This window comes from Bos indicus, chromosome 21 (genome assembly GCF_029378745.1).
Source record: "Bos indicus isolate NIAB-ARS_2022 breed Sahiwal x Tharparkar chromosome 21, NIAB-ARS_B.indTharparkar_mat_pri_1.0, whole genome shotgun sequence".
Classification (NCBI taxonomy): domain Eukaryota; kingdom Metazoa; phylum Chordata; class Mammalia; order Artiodactyla; family Bovidae; genus Bos; species Bos indicus.
In genome coordinates, this window is record NC_091780.1 from 11,627,830 (window position 1) to 11,648,392 (window position 20,563).

Consider the following 20,563-nt stretch of genomic DNA (forward strand, 5'->3'; position numbering starts at 1 on the left):
CATGCCAAGGTTCTAGTTAATTAGAATGCAAAGATTAATAAGACATGATACCTTGCCTCAAGAGATTTTACCATTAAACAGTGATAAACATTCATTCATTTCTCTATTTATTCAATCATTATTTATTTACTGGGGATATATGGTTGAATAATACATGATCTATATTAGCAAGGAATTCCAAGTTTGATCTAAGAATATTTAAAATACTTTTAGTCTTTATCATGATAATATGTGGAAGAATATGATACACAGGGCTGCACTGATTCCAAAGGATAGGGTTAGAGGTGGGGAAAGGAATATCATTATTTTTCATCCCTATACCACTTTTAGGAGAAGGCAATGGCACCCCACTCCAGTATTCTTGCCTGGAAAATCCCCTGGACGGAGGAGCCTGGTGAGCTGCAGTCCATGGGGTCGCTAAGAGTCGGACACGACTGAGCGACTTCCCTTTCACTTTTCACTTTCATGCATTGGAGAAGGAAATGGCAACCCACTCCAGTATTCTTGCCTGGAGAATCCCGGGGACAGGGGAGCCTGGTGGGCTGCCATCTATGGGGTCACACAGAGTCAGACACGACTGAAGCGACTTAGCAGCAGCAGCAGCATACCACTTTTACCTCAATGAGAAGGTATCATTTTATAATTTAACAAATATTATTAATAAAAAGTCTCAAATACAAAGTTATGATTCTGGATGTTTGTGTCTTCTCATTTCTCAGGGTCCCTTTATTTCACAGTCACACTCAGTTATTATTAGTTTTATTCCTATGTACTTCAGTTCAGCCTTTCACCCTTTGATTCAGGGTCTATTAAGAGGGAAGAAAAAAGTTTTGTCCGGCAATTTTAGTCTCATCATATTTCTACTCTCGCTTAAAAATTGTATTGTCTACGAAAAATTATCATATATCTGCTTTTTTACTATGCCTTTATTTAAAATTTGCTCCAAAATTATTGCTTTGGTGATCAAATTAATCTTTTTTATTTCTTGTATCTTAGAAATTCTTTGAAATACAATGTCCTTTTACATAAACATTTCAGTCAATAGTTAATAAGTTTCTTTTACATTTCTGTAAATTCTATGTCACTGGAAACAATTGGTAAAGAATCTGCCTGCAGTATGGGAGACTAGGGTTTGATCCCTGGGGAGGGAAGATCCCCGGAGGAGGGCATGTTTACCTACTCCAGTACTCTTGCCTAGAGAATCCCATGGACAGAGGAACCTGGTGAACTAGAGTCCATAGGGTCGCACAGAGTTGGACGTGACTGAAGTATATAAGCAGCAGCAGCTGGAAACAATAAGCTTTATTCAAGAACTCTGTACATCCTCTTCTCTCCCAAATACTTTTCATCTCTAAGAGAGACAGAAGTTTATCTTGATAAACTTAAGCTCTTGACAAGAAACCTGTCTGGGTTGAATGTGCAATCACTTCGGTCACATCTTTCCTTTTCTTTTTTGAGCAACTGCCCCTGAATTTCAAAACTGAAATACAAACACATCATAATAAAGACATGCATTTCCAGGTTTCTGTGGGACTTCATGGCAAAGAATGTGTCTTCATAAATGTGTTGTGGCCTTACAGACAAAGCATTGCTCTCCTTGTCAGATCTATAAGCTTCTCCGACTTTGTCACCTCCCCAGTATGGCAAATAGATGGGGAAACAGTGGAAACAAGTGGCTGACTTTATTTTTCTGGGCTCCAAAATCACTGCAGATGGTGATTGCAGCCATGAAATTAAAACACCCTTGCTCATTGAAAGGAAAGTTATGACCAACCTACATAGCATATTAAAAAGCAGTAATGCTCAAAATTCTCCAAGCCAGGCTTCAGCAATATGTGAACCGTGAACTTCCAGATGTTCAAGCTGGTTTTAGAAAAGGCAGAGGAACCAGAGATCAAACTGCCAACATCTGCTGGATCATAGAAAAAGCAAGAGATTCCAGAAAAACATCTATTTCTGCTTTATTGACTATGCCAAAGCCTTTGACTGTGTGGATCACAATAAACTGTGGAAAATTCTGAAAGAGATGGGAATACCAGACCACCTGATCTGCCTCTTGAGAAACCTATATGCAGGTCAGGAAGCAACAGTTAGAACTGGACATGGAACAACAGACTGGTTCCAAATAGGAAAAGGAGTTCGTCAAGGCTGTATATTGTCACCCTGCTTACTTAACTTATATGCAGAGTACATCATGAGAAATGCTGGACTGGAAGAAACACAAACTGGAATCAAGATTGCCGGGAGAAATATCAATAACCTCAGATGACACCACCCTTACGGCAGAAAGTGAAGAGCAAATCAAAAGCCTCTTGATGAAAGTGAAAGTGGAGAGTGAAAAAGTTGGCTTAAAGCTCGACATTCAGAAAACTAAGATCATGGCATCCGGTCCCACCACTTCATGGGAAATAGATGGGGAAACAGTGGAAACAGTGTCAGACTTTATTTTGGGGGGCTCCAAAATCACTACAGATGGTGACTGCAGCCATGAAATTAAAAGACGCTTACTCCTTGGAAGGAAAGTTATGACCAACCTAGATAGCATATTCAAAAGCAGAGACATTACTTTGCCAACAAAGGTTCGTCTAGTCAAGGCTACGGTTTTTCCTGTGGTCATGTATGGATGTGAGAGTTGGACTGTGAAGAAGGCTGAGCACTGAAGAATTGATGCTTTTGAACTGTGGTGTTGGAGAAGACTCTTGAGAGTCCCTTGGACTGCAAGGAGATCCAACCAGTCCATTCTGAAGGAGATCAGCCCTGGGATTTCTTTGGAAGGAATGATGCTAAAGCTGAAACTCCAGTACTTTGGCCACCTCATGTGAAGAGTTGACTCATTGGAAAAGACTCTGATGCTGGGAGGGATTGGGGGCAGGAGGAGAAGGGGACAACAGAGGATGAGATGGCTGGATGGCATCACTGACTCAATGGACGTGAGTCTGGGTGAACTCTGGGAGTTGGTGATGGACAGGGAAGCCTGGCGTGCTGTGATTCCTGGGGTCGCAAAGAGTCGGACACGACTGAGCGACTGATTGATATGATCTGATTACTTTGCTAACAAAGGTCCGTCTAGTCAAGCCTATGGTTTTTCCAGTGGTCATGTATGGATGTGAGAGTTGGACTATAAAGAAAGCTGAGCGCCAAAGAATTGATGCTTTTGAACTGTGGTGTTGGAGAAGAGTCTTGAGAGTCCCTTGGACTGCAAGGAGATCCAACCAGTCCATCCTAAAGGAGATCAGTCCTGGATGTTCATTGGAGGGACTGATGTTGAAGCTGAAACTGCAACACTTTGGCCACCTGATGGGGAGAGCTGACTCATTTGAAAAGACCCTGATGCTGGGAAAGATTGAGAGCAGGAGGAGAAGGGGACGACAGAGGATGAGATGGCTGGATGGCATCACCAACTCAACGGACATGGTTTTGGGTAGACTCTGGGAGTTGGTGATGGACAGGGAGGCCTGGCGTGCTGCAGTTCATGGGGTCGCAAAGAGGTCACATGGGGACACGACTGAGCGACTGAACTGAACTGAACTGAACAGTAACAAATGGAATAGGCGCTGAGTCAAGCACACGGTTTGCTGTTAAGTGACACTGCATGGTTTTCTTTACTCTTCAGGAGGATCCTCCCATGCCAAGTCAGTTTGTAATAGATTGAATCTTTCAGCAGTCCTTTGCTCTGACTCCAGAGTCCTTCTCAAATATCTTATGAGGGTGAGCTGTTCATGTAAACGCCAATATCTCAGAAACCTAACCTAAAATCCAAGAGGCTTTTTCAGCATCTGAACTTTATTCTTGGCGCTCTACATACTGTTCTTTGAATCCATGAATGGACTACTTGGTAACTTACTGATCTGTGATCCAGTTTGTTTGGAAGCTTTGGCTTATAGTCCCGCACAAGGACAGACACAAAGACTTGGATGATGAGAGGCAGAGGCGAGCTGGCAGTGCTACAGCATCCAATTAAGATTTTTAAGTAAAAAGGCGGGAAAGAGAGGAACACAAGGTGTACAGTGCCAAGAATGAAAATCAACAAATAAAGGGCAAAACAATAATCCAGCACTTTCTTTGTCGTAGTTAAAGAATCCCAAATGTGGAATGAATGTGGTAGAGGTTGTTACAGATGTGGGTGGAGGTAAGTGAAATGAGGAGACCATGATAACCAAGTGTTTCTAGAAACAAAAATATATATAAATTCATTATAGAAAATTCATGAATTATGAAAGACACATTTTTGTTTTTTTTAATACTTAATACTCTTTAGGGTTAAACTATCTTAATATTACTCTTACCTAACGTTATTTTCTAGCCCACTTTTGGTTTATCTGATCTATATAAAAGTGAAATGCATTGATCAGAATTATAATCTTCTTTTAGACAATAACATCAATATTTCTCTGCTTAGGGTGACTGAAAAGTAGTAAGATGTAAGAAAAACCTTTTATCTCTCAAGAAACTTACTCTCTAATGGGAGAAAAGCCACTTCTATATTTTAAAATAAAAGATAAGAAAGATATAAAAGCAAGATATATTCACTACCACCATTGTTTATAGGTTAAACACATTCATGCACATGCACCATGCATGTGTGCACACACACACACACTCACACCCCTCCTTTCTAGATCATCCTAATTGTCAGCATTGTCATTGTTTGCACCCCCATATCCTCAGTAATTTCAACATTTCCCATTTTCTTCTTTTAATTAGTAAACTTAATTTTTAAGAGCAATATTTTAGGTTTACAGAAAAACAGAGTAAGAGGGACAGAGAGTTCCTATATATGCAGTCCCAACCCCCAAATGTTCCCTATTACCAACATTTTGCAATAGTGGGTTACTTTTATTACAACCAGTAAACTAATATTGATATATTGTTACTAAACCAAATCCACAGTTTCCACTAAGACTCACTCTTTGTGTTGTAAATGCTATGGATTTTAACAAATGAATCATATCATGTGCCTAAGATTTTATAAAACTCAACATTCAGAAAGCGAAGATCATGGCATCTGGTCCCATCACTTCATGGGAAATAGATGGGGGAAACAGTGGAAACAGTGTCAGACTTTATTTTTCTGGGCTCCAAAATCACTGCAGATGGTGACTGCAGCCATGAAATTAAAAGATGCTTACTCCTTGGAAGAAAAGTTATGACCAACCTAAATAGCATATTCAAAAGCAGACATTACTTTGCCAACAAAGGTCCGTCTAGTCAAGGCTATGGTTTTTCCAGTGGTCATGTAGGATGTGAGAGTTGGACTGTGAAGAAAGCTGAGTGCTGAAGAATGGATGCTTTTGAACTGTGGTGTTGGAGAAGAGTCTTGAGAGTCCCTTGGACTGCAAGGAGATCCAACCAGTCCATCATAAAGGAGATCAGCCCTGGGCTTTCTTTGGAAGGAATGATGGTAAAGCTGAAACTCCAATACTTTGGCCACCTCATGCAAAGAGTTGACTTATTGGAAAAGACTCTGATGCTGGGAGGGATTGGGGGCAGGAGAAGGGGACAACAGAGGATGAGATGGCTGGATGGCATCACTGACTCGATGGACGTGAGTCTGAGTGACCTCCGGGAGTTGGTGATGGACAGGGAGGCCTGGTGTGCTTCGATTCATGGGGTCGCAAAGAGTTGGACACGACTAAGCGACTGAACTGAACTGAAGATTTTATTAAATGGAACAGTTTCACAGCCCCAAGTAGCTTTTTTTTTTAATTAATTTTTATTGGAGTATAGTTGCTTTGCAATGTTGTATTAGTGTATACTGTACAGCAAAATGAATGAGCTTTCTGCCCCTTTTTGAACTTCCTTCTCATTCAAGTCACCACAGTGCCTTAAGGAGAGTTCCCTGTGCTACAGTAGGTTCTCGTTAGTAATCCATTTTATATATAGTATCAATAGTGTATATCTATCAGTCCCAATCTCCCAATTTCTCTCACCCCCTTTCCCTCTTGGTATCCATATGTTTGTTCTCTATGTCTGTGTCTCTATTCCTATCCTGTAAATAGGTTCATCAGTATCATTTTTCTATATGCCACATATATGCATTAATATATAATATTTGTTTTTCTCTTTCTGATTCACTTCACTCTATAGGACACTCTCCAGGCCCATCGACATCTCTACAAATGGCTTCTTTATAAGCCATTTTTATAAAGCCATTCTTTTAAAGCCATTCTTTATAAGTTTTGCTTCTTTATATAGAAAAAGCATTGTTAAATGTATCTCCTGTGTGCAGTGGAAGTATGGTTCTTATAGTAGGTAGTCAACAAGATGTGGAATGGCTAGGGCACTGGATATGCCCTTTAAGAACAATTTTAATGAAGACTGCATGTTTTCTCCAAAACAGACACATGAGTCTTATACTCTAACCAGCTGTTTGAGAGTATTTATTTCCTTTTGCTGTTTCCAATATATTACTAAATTCTAAAATTTTTGCCAAAGGCCTATCTTTGTTCAGCTGGCATTTCCCCCAGTTACTGGTAATATTGAGCATCTTTTCATATGTGTAATTGACTACTTATGTTTCTTTTTATGGTAATTGCATTTTTTGTATAATTTGTTGATGAATTGGGGTTGAGTACTTTGTAATTTTCTTATTAATCTTTGGGTTTTTATATACTCCAGATATTTATCCTTGACTGTTAGGTAAGTTGAAATATTACATTTCAGTTGCGGCTTGTTCTTAACTTCACTTACGATGCCTGTTATTGCACATAAGTTTGAGTGAAAAATAAAGATAAAAAGGAAGTCTAGAACCTAACATAGTAAAATGGCGAGTGGTTGGGAGTGGGGGATGGAAGCCAAGAAAACAAAAACATATGCTACGGTCCTAATTTGGCAAGAAGCCCATCCTTATTCTGGTGACTAGTTTTCTCTGGATTTTCTGAAGATCTTAAGCCATATACCCGCCCTTTTTCTTCTTTAACTTTCTGCAAGTGAATTTCATATTCTTTTTCTGCCACCCAACCATATCATTCCATGAGAAGTGCCTCTGCTGTTCAGATTTCCTCATTCAGAGACCCTGTCTTCTGTGTTTGATGCTCTCTAAAGAACTGTGTACACTCACAGCTCTCTATAAATAATTGAAAGAGTAATAATTTGCATATACAGTGGCCTGTAATTGGTTGTGATATACTCACTGGTAATTTTGCATGAGGGATGCTCCAGTAAAATAAATCGTGCTTGTCTGTGTTTACTTTGGACAGGTGAAGTACTATATGGCGTGCTGAATTTTTATATCAAGTTTTAATTAGGTTATCTCACTTGAGTTACCCAAATAACCTGCTCTTCCCAATAATGAGAATGGAATTTATTTAGAAATGAATATCAATGACTCATCCTATATTTCAGATTAGGAAAGAACTCTTCTCGGTAATAGATTCAAGTTAAATATTTGGAATCCTAATCTAGTCAGGCTTACCGATTGATTCTCTGCCAAGAAGAGCCCCTGCCAAGCCAGAGAAGGGAGATATTGAGGTCAGGACTCTGTTGCATACCCAAGAGAGCACATGGAACCCACTCGGCAGGGATGCAGGGAGTGATCAACCCTCTCCTTTTCTGTAAATCCCGCTCCAGCCAGCAGTGGGTCAGATTGAAGGAGAGCATACTTCCCGCACCATCTCACTTTTGGCACATCACGTTTTCACTAGGTGATCCTCTGTTTCAAAATGACAGACTTTTCCTTTTTTTTTTCCCACAGAATAGAACTTTACAAAGCAAATTCTTTGAAGCCTATTATTTTCAGTTTCAGTCATTCAGTTCAGTCAATTCATTCACTCAGTTGTGTCCGACTCTTTGAGACCCCATGAACTGCAGCACGCCAGGCCTCCCTGTCCATCACCAACTCCCAGAGTCCACCCAAACCCATGTCCATTGAGTCGGTTTAATGCCATCCAACCATCTCATCCTCTGTCGTTCCCGTCTCCTCCTGCCCTCAATCTTTCCCAGCATCAGGTCTTTTCAAATGAGTCAGCTCTTCGCATCAGGTGGCCAAAGTATTGGAATTTCAGCTTCAACATTGATTATGGTGGCTACTCCATTTCTTCTAAGGGGTTCCTGCCGACATTAGTAGATATAATGGTAATCTGAGTTAAATTCACCCATTCCAGTCCATTTTAGTTCTCTGATTCCTAGAATGTCAATGTTCAGTCTTGCCATCTCCTGTTTGACCACTTTCAATTTGCCTTGATTCGTGGACCTAACATTCCAGGTTCCTATGCAATATTGCTCTTTACAGCATCGAATCTTGCTTCTCTCACCAATCCCATCCACAACTGGGTGCTGTTTTTGCTTTGGCTCCATCTCTTAATTCTTTCTGGAGTTATTTCTCCATTGATCTCCAGTAGCATATCGGGCACCTACCAACCTGGGGAGTTCATCTTTCAGTATCCTATCTTTTTGCCTTTTCATACTGTTCATGGGGTTCTCAAGGCAAGAATACTGAAGTGGCTTGCCATTCCCTTCCCCAGTGGACCACATTCTGTCAGACCTCTCCACCATGACCCGCCCGTATTGGGTGGCCCCACACGGCATGGCTTAGTTTCATCGAGTTAGACAAGGCTGTGGTCCGTATGATCAGTTTGGCTAGTTTTCTGTGATTGTGGTTTCAGTCTGTCTGCCCTCTGATGCCCTCTCTCAGTGCCTACCATCTTACTTGGGTTTCTCTTTGGGAAAGTCAAAGCATGGAGGATGATAGGAAGAAGTAGTTTTAAGTTACACTAATACTTTTTATTATTGTGATCATGATTTTTAACCTCACAAAGGACTTTTCTTTTTATTCTTACCCCAGTCAACCAAGGCAAACTCCTCCAAAGAAGCAATGATCACAATATTGTTCAAAACGCTAAGGTACAATTTGCATGTGACTTGAGGCCTAGCCTAGTCATTTCATCTCTGAAATGACGTGTCTCTGAAAGATGTGCAAAGCACACCCAGCACACAAAGAAATAAGAGAATGTGCTCTCAGTGCTTTATAATCTTAATCAGATTCTCTGAGAGACATTCTTTCATGGATATAAGACAGGAAGGCGGTATCCAGATTAAGAAGTTATTGGTACCCAGTAGCTCAGAATTAACTCAGTGATTCTGCCTTGAAAATGTGTTTTCTCATGGAAACAGTAGGTATCAAGACTTCCTAAGCTTTGTTGAATCTATGACTTTGCCCTTGAAATACAGCCACCAGGTTAGGAAGGTGATGAGAGTAAAGTTCCATCTTTTTCCAAGATAAGAGTAAGTTCCATCAAAAAAATCTCCAGCAGACATGATTTTGTAGATATTTGTACCAGGAGTTCTGGCAAACACTGGTCAGGTGGAATGAGAGCTGTGAAGGAGAGAAAGGTGGGGTGGCTAACAAGAGGATTGTATGTAAGAAAAAATGTGATGCAGAGACAGGACATGTGCAGGAGCATTCCCTCAAATATAAGAAGGGTGTTCCAAAGCTGCTGGGCAGACAAAGGATAACAAACATCCTGCTGCTGCTGCTGCTAAGTCGCTTCAGTCGTGTCTGACTCTGTGCGACCCCATAGACGGCAGCCCACCAGGCTTCCCTGTCCCTGGGATTCTCCAGGCAAGAACACTGGAGTGGGTTGCCATTTCCTTCTCCAATGCATGAAAGTGAAAAGGGAAAGTGAAGTCTCTCAGTCGTGTCTGACTCTTAGCGACCCCATGGACTTCAGCCTACCAGGATCCTCCGTCCATGGGAGTTTCCAGGCAAGAGTACTGGAGTGGGGTGCCTTTGCCTTCTCTGAACAAACATCCTACATGAACCTAAATATCCCTGAATATAAAAATAGTTACATAAACTACATGTAAGTATATTATGTATAACATATTTACATATATAACATATGTATAAATAGATTATATACAGATAAGAATAATTAAATATATAGATTATCTTATACAAATTATATATAGATTATATTATATAAATTACACATAGACTTGGAGAAGGAAATGGCAATCCACTTCAGTATTCTTGCCTGGAGAATCCCATGGACAGAGGAGCCTGACAGGCTACAGTCCATGGGGTCACAAGAGTCAGACACAACTTAGCAACTAAACCACCACCACCATATATAGACTATATTATATAAGTTATATATAGAGAAAGAGAAAGATATAGATGTGTTTCCATAGGATACGGGGTCAACTAAAAGTCACATTTTAAAAACATTTACTAGCATGATGCATGAAAAAATACATGTCAGCATACAGATATAAAACTACAAATATAGAATGATTCCTTTTTAAAAACATGTAGAGAAAAATATTAGAAAATATAACAAGACACTAAACATGGATAAAAAGGTGAAGTTTTTACTTTCATTCTTTTTTGTGTTTTATAAAATTAATACACATCACTTTATAATGAAAGTTGCTGAAGAATTGATACTTCCCAATTGTGGTGCTGAAGAAGATTCTTGAAAGTCCTCTGGACTGCAAGATCAAACCAATCAATCCTAAAAGATATCAACCCTGAGTATTCATTAGAAAGACTGATGCTGAAGCTGAAACTTCTATACTTTGACCACTTGATGCGAAGAGCCAACTCATTGGAAAAGACCCTGATGCTGAGAAAGACTGAGGGCAGGAGGAGAAGGGGGCAACAGAGGATGAGATGGTTGGATGGCATCAGCGATTCAATGGACACGAGTTTGAGCAAGCTCTGGGAGATAGTGAAGGACAGGGAAGCTTGGTGTGCTGCAGTTCATGAGGTCACAGAGTCAGACAGGACTTAGACACTAAATAACAATAACAAAATTAAAAACCTAGCTCCCTATGGGTTTATAGGTATAAAAAAGTTATTACATTTACCTGGGCAAAGCAAAACAAATCTGCTTGAGATGCTCAGCTCTGACCACTGCCAATAAATACTTGAAAAGGGAGAAAAGCATCTGCTGCCAATCTACCCGCATGTCTGGCTGCCAAGACTTTTTATCCAAACTTTTCTTGAAAAGAAATTTTATATTCGGTAGCCTCCATATTGTTGTCTTTTTCATCTTTCAACACTCAACAACCCACTTTCTGCTCTTACTGCTCTGTGGAAAGACCCCTCAACCAACTACCAAAATTGGCAAATAAAATCTCTTTTCTCCCACTTCTTTAACTGCACATTCTTTTGGTGTTCTATTTTTCAAAACCTTCTAAGGGTATAAGATGTAAGCTCTACTTCCATGTTTCTGTGACATCACACTTTCCAGGTCTTCCTTTGACCCATTTATTCATTTTTGTTTGTAAGTGCATGCTTATTTGGGGTTCTACTATATTCCAGATTTATCTGTGAGCAAGCCTTTGCGCTAACAGAGCTTACCTGATGGGGAAGGTGGAGAGGAATGTTAAAAAAGTAAGTAAAGATAGAAACCAAGCAATTTCATTTCATATTTCTGAACCTATCTGGTGCTGCTTACAAAGGCCTCTCATTTACCCTTAGTATTTTCCAGGGTTCTCTCTTTATGTCTTGTCTCATTCTTCACACTTTTCTATCTTTTCTCAGGTTTTCTACTAATCTGTTTAGTCTTGATCTCACCCCAGTGTTCATGTATACAACTGTCCATCCACAGATAACTCTACCTACACATCTGGCACTTGTCAAAAATCAAGAAATGTCAAGATAAATTCATCATCTTTCACTTTAAACCTGTCTGTGCGAGGGTATCTCCACCTCCGAGCAGTCTACCTTGCCTGAGGACTACAGGATAAACATGGAGAAGGTCAGTGATGATCGTTCCTGGTGTCTCTAATCTCCCAGGTTACCAAATTAACTTCTTTCAGTAGAGATAATTTGGCTTTCACCTCTGAAATAATCCAGATCATAAGCACCATGACTTCTTTATTCTAAAATATATACATGAACACATGCAACATGAGCTACACACAGATACACAGCCAGGCTCCCCAGGTGGCACTAGAGGATAAGAACCCGCCTGCCAATGCAGGAGACATAAGAGATGTGAGTTTGATACCTGGGTGGGGAAGATTCCCTGGAGAAAGGAGCAGCAACCCACTCCAGTATTCTTGCCTGGAGAATCCCACAGAGAGAGGAGCCTGGCAGGCTATAGTCCATAGCGTCGCAAAGGAGTCAGACATGACTGAAGCGACTTCATATGACTTCACACACATGTACACTAAATTCTTTGAGGTCAGGTCAAATTCATATATTCCAATCTAATTCTATTAATTTGGGGACACAGGTGTTCAAAATAAAACGTTAACATCGGAAATCTTGGTTTTAGATCCCCTCCCACCTATAATTAATTTCCAGTTACTATCGGGTTCTGAGCACCATGGCGTCTCACTTAGGACCAGATGCATACCAGACTCACAATCAATGTTTGTATTAATAGATTAATTCTTCTGTTTCCTGAGAGATCCACTGTCGTGAGGCTGCTGGTGACCTACTCAAGAAAGAAAGCAAGACAGATAAGTTGTTTTCTATTTGAACATGCTGCTGCTGCTGCTAAGTCGCTTCAGTCATGTCCAACTCTGTGCGACCCCATAGACGGCAGCCCACCAGACTCCCCTGTCCCTGGGATTCCCCTGTCCCTGGCAAGAACACTGGAGTGGGTTGCCATTTCCTTCTCCAATGTATGAAAGTGAAAAGGGAAAGTGAAGTCGCTCAGTCTTGTCCGACTTAGCGACCCCATGGACTGCAGCCTACCGGGCTCCTCTGTCCATGGGATTTTCCAGGCAAGAGTACTGGAGTGGGGTGCCATTGCCTTCTCCGATTTCAACATAGGGTTTTGCATGTTTTTACTGGGAAGTAGGGGATGGATATATGCCTTTGGGTAAACATTATGTGATGTATTTTCTGCACTTACTTCTTGCCTTTGCTATTGTCAAAGATGATTTAAGATCTCTTTTTTTGTTGTTGTTTGTTTCTTTGCTTTTTTCTTTAACGGCTATTTGGCCATCATGGGAATGTATTGTATTTTCCATGGTCTAGTCTTTACCTTTCCCTTTCTTAAAAAAATTCTAGTTTAGTGCAGCAGCCTAATGGGAACTGGGCTGACACTGGCACCCCAGTCCAGCTGGGCACAGGTTTTCCATCCAGCACCCTGGCAGCCTAGCATGTCCGTGATCTGGATGGATCAGCTGACAGTCCTTCGTGCAGCTGAATCTGGCTGAGGGGAGATGCACTCCGTTTTCAAGAAAGCAAAGGTAAGCCTGCCACAGTCCATGGTCCTTGTGCTAGCCAGATACAATATGTACCCTGGTGAGAACTTGCTTTATCCTGTTCTCCGAAACTACTTCTTCTCTAGCTGGAGAATGCTTACAAGGTGAAAGGTGAACTCTATGCATATTTTATAGAATAGGTTTATTACAGCTCTTAGAGTCCAAATCCAATCTGTATCATCACCTTCCCAAAGCACTTCTGCTCTCCCCTGCAAACTTTTGCATCCACTTTCACTCTGATCAAGGTGAAACTGAGGCTTCCCAGGTGGCTCCGTGGTAAAGAATCTGGCTGCCAATGCAGTAGAGGCCAGTTCAATCCCATGGTCAGGAAGATACTCTGGAGAAGGAAATGACAACCCATGCCAGTATGCTTGCCTGGGAAATCCCATGGACAAAGGAGCCTGGCGGGCTACTGTCCATGGCATCGCAAAAGACTCAGACACGACTTAGTGACTAAAACAACAACGAAAGTGAAACAAACGCCCCAGTCCTCTCACAAACCCACTCCGTTTTCTCTTCCCACAATCTCCTCTCTGTTTTCATCCGCATCTCTGTTTTTCTCTCTCTCCTCTCCGCAGCCAGGAGAAGAGAGGCTTGGAAAGGAAGGTGTGAAACAAATCTCATCTCCTTTTACTACTTCCAGAACAATAAAAGCTCTCACAACAACACCCACAGTAATGAAGAAACCAGGCCAGAAAAAACCTCTAACTTACATTCAGGGTGTTTTAAACCCTAGCACTGATCAGAGCTCATTGAGAGATGGGGATGACAGTCACACGCACCAATGAGGGTAAGAACTTTTTAAAGCATTTCTTTTAAAAAAAAAGAAAGAAAGAAAAAAGAAATTCACAGGTTCCGACAGAAATTCACAAACACAGGAAGTGGAGTGGTGATTTGCTCAAGGTGTTTTTTATTTTTTTTTCCTCCATCACTCCCATTTTGGGGAATCACTGTGTACCTACGGCAGCCCCAAACAAAAGGAACGGGGCAGGTTTTAGAGGCTTTGGAACGGGGGGAACTGAGGAGGCGAGGGAAGAGAGGAGCATGATTGATGGAGTTCTGGTTGGCTTATAAAGGGCAGCCGGGAGTGCAGAGAAATAATCAGGGAAAAGGGCGTCCCGTGCTGGCTTTCTCAGAGGGGCGAAATGAATCCGGCTCCTCTGCATTATTAAGTTGTCAGGCGGGCTGATGATGAAAATCTGAAGGTCAGGCATAACAAGAAGCACCTTATGGGGGGGTCACGACCTTTCTGGAAGTGCTACACTCATGTTTATCTGCACCTAACCCTTATCCACAATTCTTCATTTGATAAGAACATTGGAGGGGGGAGGCTGGGAGGGGTGTCTCCTCATATGTATAAGCAGTGAGCGAAATTAGGCTTCCCGTGAAACTGATGGTGGAGGCTCAATTCACAGTGAAAGATAATAAAACCTAAAGGACACACGAGGGATGCAGGCAGAAATTGTTCGCTACAGTGGAACTCAATAAAGGGAACAAGAGCTTCCCTAAATGACAAATTTGGTACAGTGGTGCTAAAATCAGGATTCTCCCCGGAATTGAGGCAGCAATTCACGCCCGGCAGTACCACTTCTTATTTACTTTGGAGATCCTAATGGCCTGGGGAGGGGTGGGGGGGCGGGTGTTTTGGGGGAATGTTTGTTTCTTGATCTGCTTGTTTTAAATCAAAGACACGAGGTGAAGGACGATCAGACAGAAATACTCGATTTGATTTGTAATTTTGTTTGTTTCTGAACTGGCAACCGAGCCGCAGCTCTCGGGCATCTTGTCTGCATGTGTTGGGGCTGAGAGTTTGTAGTTTTCGCTGAGTCCCCTCCCAGGTGTCCTCCATTTCTCGAGAACTGAGGAAGTGCTTGGGATTCTCAGCTGGGACTCATAGACCAAACCTCTCACTGATCACAAAAATAAACATATCACTTGTAAAAATAACACTGGAACGATTCACAACCTACAATGCAGGCTTCTATTGACACTTCCAAATCGAGCTGTTTATCCCTGTCTGTAAAAGGAGCATTCTTCAGATTTAGAGTCTTTGGCAGCTGTGTGTGTAAAACACAGCATTTGAAAAATCCCTTCTAAAATGCAGATATATTTGAAATTGTACAGAAAGGGGAACACTTGGTAAAATGAGAGCGGAAGCAGTTTACCTGTGGAATAAAAAGTGAATCACTCTGAAAGTCAGCTAAGGACTTTACTCTTTCCAGAAAAGAATTCTCTAAAATGTGGAAGGAAGGAATATTTTCTCTACTGCTCTTACGTATTTTTTGCTTATATCTCTTTTAAGGGGTAAAACCTGATTTTCAACAAGGTACTTTGAGATAGTTCATTTGACAAAATAAGTAGATTGTGACTTGAGTGGATGATATTCAATTTGGATTTACATTCTTAAATAAAAGGAATAAGCTAGTACTTAAAAAAAATATATTTTGGTCAGGTTCCTTAAGTTATCTCCATAAGCTACTTGCCATCCCTTCTGCCAACTCATATGTACAGAAGCATTATCCCAATAGATAAACCACGGATAAACTAGGGAAAAAAATCCATTTTAGTTTCTCAATTCTAATCTTTTATTTTTTTTCTTTGTGGTGCTGTGCGGCATGTAGGATCTTAGTTCCATGACCAGGGATCTAACCTACATCTAACCTTCCTGCATTGGAAGTGCTGAGTGTTAAACACTGGACTGCCAGGTAAACCCTAGTTTCTAAATTCTATGCAGGGATAAAAATACAGGTTATATATATAACTTGACCTGGACATTACTCACAGCCTATACATTTGAAGATTATATCTGTGCTTTTTGCCTCACAGGTACCTCCCCTGTGTAGCAGAGATAAAATCTCTACCTTCCTGCAAATGTACATATGAATGTTTGTTTAAAAATTGGATTCCCTCTATAAAAATAGCATCACAAAATTAAGGGAAATAGGAATATTCACACTCAAACATTTTTTTTTTCTTTTCTTTCTCATTTTTTTTTTTATCCTTTGTCCAGGAAAAAAAAAAAAAAAACAACAGGCTTGTAATTGATGAGATGCTTTGGTTTAGGCAACATTGACCCAGAAACCAAGATAATAAAGTGAGCCCATTATTGCAGGGCGGCTGCCACATTAGGTTACACCAAGGGATGACTTTACTTGCAGAATGGAACAGGTGCTAAGAGATGAACCCACAGGAATAGTCCTTCTGCAATTGTTTAAATACAAAATAATCTTTTTTGTTCTTTTGTAGGCTAAAGTAAGTGTACCATCTGGAATGTATTTTCTATTAATACCGATTAGAATATTAACATTACTGGTTTGCAATTCAAACAAATCTTTAAAAAGTCACAGTTCAGCTTGCCATGAGCTCCATTTATCAGAATGCATCCGTATAATGAGCCAAGATGTCTTTAGAGCTAAGGGTGAATTTTCCAATAACTTTGTCAATGATCAACCACCCAGTGACAATGTGAGTATGTGAAATGTCACAAATATTAACAACACTTTTGTTTTGCAAGGAAGAAGAATAAATTTTTATTTTGTGATGGTTTCGTTTTTCAACCTATGGATTTCTTTTGTAAAAAAAGCAGATTTGAACTTGCTTGCAATAAAAGATATGTAGGCATTAAACATAATTAGATCAAAAACATCAACAAATAAAATTGAACATACTGAAACTGATGTCATTATCAGCTGGTGACTTTGAACAGTTAAGAAGAGACTGGATCTCCACCTCCTGGCCGTTGGTTTTCTTTATGAGTCTCAGCTCTTTCTTGCTTTCACTGACTCATGTTTGCAGTACGTTTCATCTGACCTCAAAATATCCTTTTGATCAGATTGTATCTGTGGTTCTGGAGCCATGATTTTCCATTCTCCTAGGCTTGGGCCTAGATTTCTATGACATTCAGAAGTTTGTTTTAAAATGTGTGACATATGATTGAAAGGAAGGGGCCCAACGTATTAAACCATGGTACTCAGGGTACTGTCTATGGATGAGCAGCATCTGTCCCTTGGCTGGCCACAGGCACCCAAGCTTGTTAGAAATAGAGAATCTAGAACCCCTCACTCAAGACTGGCATTTGTAACAAGATCTGAAGTGATTCATAAACACATTCTAGTTGGACTGAAGTAGATGCCATTTGGCATTTGGGGGCCTCACTTGGCTGAATCAAGGGTCAGCCTCACCTTGATGACATGGCAGTTCCAAATGCCTGCTGCCTCCATGGCACAGTTATCACCAGGGGCCAAGACTGACAAATGCATGGACTTTCTCTGCTCGTCTTCCCCGGTAGAGAAGAAAGCATCAGAGTTGAGGATATGCCGAGAAGAGTTCTTGGGGAATCACAAATCCCTAGAGAAGAGAAGGGCTCCATTTCTCATAACATGTTTACTCTGAAGGTAATTAATAACACAGGCTTCCCAGTTGGCTTAGTGGTAAAGAATCCTCCTGCCAGTGCAGGAGATGTGGGTTCAATCCCTGGGTTGGGAAGATCCCCTGGAGGAGGAAATGGCAGCCCATTTCAGTATTCTTGTCTGGGAAATCCCATGGACAGAGGAGCCTTGTAGGTTACAGTCCATGGGGTCACAAAGAGTCAACATAACTGATCAAATAAGCAAGCACAAAAGCAGCTAATAACACATCGTCCAATAGCAAATACCTGTAGGAGGGTAATAGTGTTAGTCAGTCTTGTCCAGCTCTTTGCAATCCCGTGTACTGTGGCTCTCCAGGATCCTCTGTCTGTGGAATTCTCTAGGCAAGAATACTGGAGTTGGTAGCCATTCCCTTCTCCATCAGATCTTCCAAATCCAGGGATCGAACCCTGGTCTCCTGTACTGCAGGCAGACTCTTTACCATCTGAGCCACCAGGGAAGCCCCCAGGAAATACCTGTGCATCAGGTTAATTGTAAGTTGTAATAACAATAATAAAAACAAAAACTCTTTCTTTGCATCAGAGATGCTCAAAGAATAATGCCTTCTGTTCTCATGATACCTATTATTAGCTGCTTTTTCTTTCTTTAACTTTGCAGAGGGCAAAAATACTCTCTGTGTTTTTAAAGATACTGGAAGTGATTGCTACCTCTCAGGGTATCTTTATTTTATTTTCACCTCTGCGAGCTGACTCTACTGTGACTTTTTATTGCTGCCTTTTTTATCCATTTGGAATTTCATAGGCCAATCGATTCAAATCCATTTTAAACCTCAATGGGCTGGAGCTTGGCATGTGAGTTGGTTGGCCAGGTGCAAGTTTCTCTTCAAAATATGACAAAAGTCATGGCTGAAATATAGAGCGGCAAAAATGTGGGAGAGTTTTGCCAAGTTGCGGCTAAACAAGGCTGACTGTTATTAGCAAGGGGCAGAGGGGCAAACAGGGGAGGAGGAATGTGGGCAGTGTTCCATTTGCATAATGATCAATCTAGTATTTTTTTTTAAGAACACGCCACTACCGTTCATTCTTTGAGCTTTTAAAATTTTTACATTAATAAAAATATAACTCAAGAACTAGCAATGCATTTAACAAATAAGAGAGATAAGAATGGAAATGTTTTAATGATCTTCAGCCCAGTGTTCGATCCCTTAGAAGTTCTATCCCAAAGACACCCCCAAATTCAGTTTCCACCACCAAAGCATGAAGCCTGACTATGGCACTTGCAGTTTATGTACCACTGAGCAGATGCTGCAAAATAAGGATGAAACAGTTTCTGGTTCGTCTTAGATAATCACGGCAGATTAAGCAGCAGTTTCGTTACAGTGTTTTTACTATGCATTATTTTTACTAGGCAGCGTCCTTCGAAATAATGGGAATTGATTTCACAGATCTTTTGCATATTACTGATGCTCAGTAATGTTGCCGAGTAAAACCTTTTCCATCCTGCCGCTGTGAAAAGGCACTAATTGGGGAAGAAGAAGGTCCCCCCCATGGAAGGCTCTCTTCTTCCGCAGATTTGAGGCTGGGAATCAATTGAGCCAGGGAAACTATATGTGGGCCTTTGTGGTTTTAGCAGCTGGAGCTTTGTGTCCTGATTTAGCTGACCTAAAATTCACACGCTCCCAGATCACAGAGCATCGGCTGCACTGCCCTTGGTTTCCCCTTCTTGGCCCTCAGCTTCCCCCTCCCACCACTGTATTTCTCCTGCTGGATAATAAAAAAAAAAATGGAGATGAACTGCTGGTGAACCAGGAGGCCAGAGAGTGAATGCAGAGACAAAGATCACCAGTGTCTTCTGCAGTCAGACACAAATCTTAAAACGCATCCGATTGTTTACCTTGACTTTGGGTCCCTGGGTGTGCATTTCATCTCTACCTGGCTGTTTGGCTTATTTCCCCAAAGAACTTACCTGCAAACATTCTCTAACAGACATGTGGATAGAAGATAGAACTTCTTTCTTTCCAAAGTCGTCTCTCTCACTGGTTGACTTGCCAATAACAGCTTCATTCCTTCTAGAAATGATTTTTATTGGAAGCCTCTATTTTTTTTTCCTCCTCTGAAGCCTTCGTCCCTAAGTCATTTCCTCTTGCTGGGATTGTGAGATCTTGTGTGTTTGGGAAAAGAACAGTGAGAGGAAACAGGCCATCTGGCCTCCACTGCAGTGCCTTATCACAGTTAGCTACAGGACTTAGGCAAGACAGTGAACTCTGCTTGTACCTTGCTTCCTTTCTGTATAACTTTCTCTTTCAAGTGATTAAGGCCTCCTTCACCTTCATCACTCTTACCTTTGAGGAATTCCACTATAAAAGTTAAACTCCCATGTAAAAATTAATTTGCATCACATTATCCACACTGTATTCAGGCCAGGCTGTCCTGAGCTGAACATGTTAGGAAGAAGCTGGAAGATTTATTCATTTTATCTGCAAAATTCTGAAAAGAGGACATGGCAAGGTTTTTTCCTTCCATTTAGGATGCGAAAATATTTCAGCTGTGAAAGTATATAACACATGAAAATGTTTTAAATGATAAAGTTAGATGGATTCAGTAGCAAACATTCTAAAATTATTTTAAATATAATTTGAGTGAGAGAAATCTGTTTCTGTACACTTCAAGGATAAAATGATCAGCAAAGCCCCAGAAGTATCTGTTGTCCCATAAGGTTTTGCAGGGAGTTCAAAGTCGATTAGTTCTATCCAGGGTTACAACTGCAACAGCTCAATAATAGCTATGGAAATTTCCCCAAATATGCTCCTTAAAATACTAAGTCAGTGAGATGTTAATGGTTATTCTAGACACACATGTTCATGCGCACGTGCGCATGCGCGCACATACACACACACACACACACACAAAGTTTTCATGGTGAAAAACAGTTTGGAAGAATTTGAGATGAAATATACTTAAGATAGTTTTTTGATTGCAGTATGTTCAGAGCTTTTTATCTGCAGATGTTCACTATGAATCTCCTTGAGA